At 37.8% G+C, this 6,180-nt stretch overlaps 1 pseudogene; it reads right to left on the bottom strand.

Annotated features, from left to right (window-relative positions):
* Positions 1-969: 969 nt before the first annotated feature.
* Positions 970-1,539, bottom strand: LOC101670928 (annotated as a pseudogene).
* Positions 1,540-6,180: the final 4,641 nt, after the last annotated feature.

Raw genomic sequence — 6,180 nt, 5'->3', positions numbered from 1 at the left:
AATGAGGTTTTTTTCCTTAAGGTGCTCCCCCCCCAGACTTTTTCTCACATTACTCTATATCATCCATCTCAACAGCCCATCTGAATGATCTTCACTACTTTGTTAACTTCAGTTTCTATCATTTGTTAATGAAACCCAAATCTTTACCTTTAGCCAATCTGTTTTTCAACTTTAGATGTGGATGTTCAGTTGTTTACTGAAAATCTTCGCCTAAATGTACCATATGGCAAAACTGAACTCCTCAGCTCCTCATTCTTTCCCCTCCAATTTCCCTTGTTCACTAACCACTCAAGTGCTTAAGTCAAAATCCGAGTTTTAAGTAAAAAATATGACCTGAGATCACAACTTAAATTTGTTACATGTTTGTTGCAGTAGGATCCTGTCTGTTGACAGCAATTGAAAAGCTTGAGGCTTTTATAACCTAGTTTGTGTACTATGATACAGGAATTTCTATTTTGTGTGAAGGAACAATGTATATAAATAGTGAAGAACACTTTGTAAGGTATGTGATATTTGGGATGTACTAAAGAAACTACAATAGTTTAGCAAACATTGGGAATTAAACCTTTTCTATCTTTTGTTTGTTCTTCACACTCAAGCCTATAAAAGTTTGTGACTACAGGCATTCATCCAAATTTTAACTTAAAGGATGTCAAACAGCTGTATAGAATTCATCTGTCTATACTTTCTTTTCTTTTTTTCCCTCAGTTCAAGTTTAATAGAAACAACAAAAAATCACAAGCGATGCCCCACTACAGCATATATCAGTTGACCTGCCACATAGAACAGCTCAGGCCATTCTCCCTGAAAGAAGAAAGCTGGCCTCCCCAGGCCCTGCAGGAAAGGCGGTCCTATACCACATCTGCACTGAGTCTAAAGTTGTGTGTTTTAAGCATGACCACAATAGTATAAAAGAGCTTCTGTCTTCATGGCTTTCCTCTGCAGCCAGGCCCTAAAATGGCCCAGTGCTTACTTCTGTTTGGAGAAATATTCTTTGCTTTTCTGGACATCAGGCTTCCAGCCAGTAGGGCACACTTCCCCATGCTTCTCAGTTAACTGGAAGGCTCAAGAGTCTCGTCCACAGACTGGCCCCCTAGTAGACATTCACAGTGACTGCTGAAGGATACATTTATCATCAGTGGTAAAGAGGTCCCTGAACAAGATGTCTCCATCACCGTCTAAGACTCCATAGTCCTGAGTGATGGTATGCTTGGGGTCTGATACCAAGGGATTGTTCGTGGGTCCTAGTCCTCCTTGTTTCTTGAGTGTGTTGATCTGTGCCAGGCAGTAGAAATGAGAATCCGCAGAAGCACCAATCAACTTGGCAGTTGGGTTTCTTAAATTCTTCTGCCCTGTCATTGAGAGCAATGATCTCTGTGGGGGCACACAAAGGTGAAATGAAGAGGGTAAAAGAAGAACACTGTATAGTTTCCTTTGTAGTCAGATATGCTGATATCTTTGGACTGGCCATCTGGCATTAACAACCATGGCTTTGAAGTTGGGGGCAGGTTGCCCAATTTTAACATTTCCTGAAGACATCTTACCATTGGTGCCTCTAAGACAGAGCACTTCAAAGACCAGTCAGGAGGAAGACACTGTCTATATATTTCTTTTTTTTTTTAAGATTTTATTTATTTATTTGACAGAGAGAGATCACAAGTAGGCAGAGAGGCAGGCAGAGAGAGAGGAGGAAGCAGAGATCCCGATGTGGGGCTTGATCCTAGGATCCTGGGGTAGAGAGGCAGGCAGAGAGAGAGGAGGAAGCAGAGATCCCGATGTGGGGCTTGATCCTAGGACCCTGAGATCATGACCTGAGCCGAAAGCAGAGGCTTTAATTCACTGAGCCACCCAGGCGCCCCTGTCTATATATTTTTAATCTTTGGTACTGTTAGCAGTAGCAAAGCCCATTATTTTTTCTAGTTGGCACACAATACCTTTCTTCTCTTCACAGCTTTGTCAAAAGCAGACATTATTCTACACTAGCCATGTGTCCAGTTCCACATGAATACTCAAAATCTTGAGATTTTAAATCAAATTTAATCAACTGCTTAGACTTAAGTATTTCCTGTCTCCTATTGTCATTTTTAATATAATTTTTATTTGGATTTTAGTATACCTTTATGATAATTTATGCTGCTCTGATCTTTAGTCCCCGGAAATAATTGTAGCAAAAATTTCTGTGGCTTAAATTTGGAAAGTACTCTTTCTGTTGAAGATTTACCATATATGCTACCATATTTAAGAGTAAAGGCTTGCAGGAAAATTATACTTGTTAAGCTTGTTTTATCCAGTGGCTGCCCTGCAATTTAAAAAAATTTCACATTTGTCATGCTATTTACTCTTTAGTTTGAAAGACTTAGAACTTTAAAACTGATACTTTAATTTCATGAATGCCTTTTCTACTGCACTGACTCAGTGAGAGAGGAAATCTTTTATGTGTATACTTTCCACTTGGGTACACTACATAAGAGTCTTTTTTCTTTTTCTTAAACAGCTTCCCTAATTGTTCATTATTGCCTTAGATGATTTCTGAAATTCCTTGACAATCAGTCTTAGGTGGGCTTGCTTTCTGAAGGTGAGACTTTCTCCTTTCACTGCCCACATTCAGACATTACCAAATCTGTCTGTCGTATTTCTTTTGACTCTTTGCTTTTTCCTTTCCTTTTTTTCATTGCAGTCTTTGTCTTGCCAATGATCTTTCAGTTTAGTAGAATATTACTTTTGTGTTCCCACAATGACTTTATAAGAAAATTTATCCATTAGAGGATAGCTGTATACCTAGAATGTTCATTAACAGATTATTTTGCATAGGTTTCCTTTAGCCTGAAATCTTCACCTCAGATGGGTTCCAAATATCCTTGAGTTTCCAGAAATTCATCAGTTGTATAAGAGCATATCTGTAACAGGCTTCCAAGCATGTGCTAATGTTATCACACTAAAGGAAGAATAGTGTTTTGGCAGAGAACTTTTTAATTAGTTGCTTTAGTAAAAACAGCTACAGCTCCATCTTCTACTCAGCATAGAAAATGCACTTTGGTCTTTAGGTCAGCTCATATAAGACAATTAACTGGCAGGAAAGTCAGCACTCTTCACTACATGGATACAACAGTATCAGGAAAGTGTTAGAGTAACTTAAACTTTCCTAACGAGCTTCAGGTCTTTAATGAGAGGATTTTCTGTTCTTGTATGATTAATATTGCCTGTAATAGAAAGAGGACTCATGTATGTGTGTGTGAAGAAAATGTGGGGCAAAAGAGTTCAAGATAAATGACGAAGAGGAAGTAAATAAGGGGTTAATCCCTTAAAGCCCAAAGGAGATTAATTATTGATAACCAGTAACTGCCACCAGCACGAGTCATCTCTCCAAATAATTATTATAGCCTACAATAAAATAGCAACTATTTTTAAACTACCAGCAGTTTAACCATTTATTTTCTGAGTTTAGTCAACCAAGCAATCTATGCTGGCAGGCTATATAATTATGTGAAATTGTGAACCTATATCATGTGTTAAAAGATACTATTATTATTTATAATTGGTCTAAATTTTTTCTGCATAAAAACAGTCATTGTAAATCACTCAGAGTGGGTGAACTAACTCTGTGTGTTCATGTGCATGCATATTTGTGTAGGTACACAGCTTTGTGTGTGTGTGGGTATGTTTGGAAAGTCAGGAGATTAGAGGGGATGAAGAAGAGAAAATAAGAAAAAGAGACAATCCAAAAAGAGTCAATGATGTTAAGTAAAACATTATTAGAATATGTGGGCATACATAATCAGGTTTCCTTTGCTTTCCTGAAGTTCACTTCTACAAAAGACCTGGATAATACCTACTTTCACTACCCCAAAAGAAACTAGAAGGGTATTTTCACTTCTATGCAGTGGTGATTGTTTCTACATTTTATGCAGTTTCAGCTAGTTTTCACTAGCTTTCATAGGAGCACTCTACTCCCAGAGAGCAGGGAAAACCTGCAGTTTTTGAGTTATTGGCTTTCACTAGCACTTGTACACTGAAACAGACTGCAAGATGTTAAGAAGTAGTGAGAATTTAGTGATGGGAAGTGACTAGAAGTAGCGAGAAGTAGAAGTAATGAGAAGTAGTGAGGATGTTATGGATGGTGAGAGAGGAAAGGTACAGGTAGATGGTCATCATGTTTCACTAGAGTTTAGCCATGGACATGAACAAAAACTGGACAGAGAGTTGGTGAAGCCTAGGAAACAAGGAAGGCTTTTTAAATTCTAAAGGGTTATAGAGGTTATAGAGAAAAAGGAGTTAAAGCAGACGCAGAGGATGGAGGAGAGAACCGTTTTGTTGCTGTTGTCAGCTGCCTCTGAATGTGTGCTGGGGGGGTTTAAATTTCTGCAGGAGACATCACATTTATTTATTTAAAAAGCAGTTAAATTGGGGTACCTGGGTGGCTCAGTTAGTTAAGCATCTGCCTTTAGCTCAGGTCATGAGGGCTCTGGGATCCAGCTTTACATTGGGCTCCCTGCTCAGTGGGGAGTCTGCTTTCCCTCTACCACTCCTCTGCTTGTGCTCTCTCTCTCTCAAAATAAAGAAAATCTTAAAAAAAAAAAAAAGACGTGATTCAATGGCCCACAGACAAACCTGTAAATTTCTGTATTTCAGACCCAATAGGAGAGAGGTTGGGGTCCTTGTACTGCAGCAAAAATTGGGGTGCATTCAAGCACACTGCCTGTGATGCCCATGGAATGGATGTGTTGGGCCAGGGGTGGTACACAGCAAGGGACTGGATTGTGTATACAGTTTCTCTCCTTTCTTGCTATAAGTAGATACAGTACCACTTGGTCTGGTGTACCTATTACCTATTTTCAGCAAACCTGAATATTGCACTAGTTTCTTTTCTGAGTGTCACTTATCTGCCTTTTAAGCTTGGCTGCACTCATATCATATTCTATGAACCACCTGGTGAACAGTGAAACAAAGTTTCCCCTTCTCAAGCTTCAGTGAGAATTGTGCCACCATTTGGAGATAGAGAAGAATTGCAAGTCATAAATCATCCATTAATACTGATTACCATTAAGAATAGATGTTTCAGGTCTATCACCTTATTGCTGCTTCTGTTTTTCTTAGGTCACAGAACGTTGGTCAACCCAGCATCAGCTCAGTTGGCTGATTTGTACCTTTGGTACAAACTTCTTAGATGGACCACACAGTCATTCCTCCCTTGGGTCTCATAGTCTTCCTCTCAGGAAATTTTTCAGGATAACAGGAGAGTTTCCTCACGGCTCTGGATCTCCAGACCTCTCTTATTTCACATTTAGAGGAATCTCCAATCCACGTACTCTCTTAAGCTCTACTTTCCCTTTATTTTTTTATATTTGCTATTAATTACCATCAAAACTAGAATCTGAATCATTACCAACAAAGATATTATCTCTTTTTCCTTGAACCAAAGGGCATAATTTTAAAAACATTCCAGAAAGGGACAGTACACTATTTGGTGAAGAAAGAAGAGAGTAACAAAGGAGTTGTGAATATTAAAATTATTTAAACATTCATATTCTGCCAAATTTGTACGTACATGTGTGTATGTTACTTTCACCAATTACGGCAATACAAATGGGCCTTAAGAAATAGCAAAAAAACCTTTTGTCAAATAGGAATTGAGGAGGTATGGAAATTATCCTCATTTTAAGTGCTCCTTAATTACTGGCCTTTCTGTAGTTGAATTTATATTAACAAAGAGAAGTGGATATTAAGGCAATTAATCAGAAAATTCTGCTTAAAAATAGCAAAAGAAAAAAATAAGTGAAATTTCCTATTGAATTCTAGGGTTTGGTCTCTACATAGATAGGATTCATTAGGTAGATGCTTAACCCTCTTCTTTACTCTTCAAAAAAGATTTTTCTTTAATTGTCACTGTGCATAAAGTAAAATGAAAGTAGATAATACAAATATTCTGATTGATTACAAGATTAAAATTGTGTCTTCCAATAAATATGTCAGGATTCAAGAATATCTTATTGCAGTTTGTTTTTTTCTTACTGTTTTTTTTTTTCAACCACCATCTTCTAATAACTCACAACTGCACTTTTTCTTGTTAGAACATGTTATCCAGCACTTTTTGATTACATGTTCTCAGATAATAGCTGGGACAGATTGACCAAAGGAGAGCAATTTCTTTAATCAGGATAACATAATGATTCTATCACAAAC

This window comes from Mustela putorius, unplaced genomic scaffold, assembly GCF_011764305.1.
Source record: "Mustela putorius furo isolate JIRA1106 unplaced genomic scaffold, ASM1176430v1.1 tig00003898_pilon_pilon_pilon, whole genome shotgun sequence".
NCBI classification, from domain to species: Eukaryota; Metazoa; Chordata; class Mammalia; order Carnivora; family Mustelidae; genus Mustela; species Mustela putorius.
This window is presented reverse-complemented; position numbering and strand designations above follow the sequence as displayed.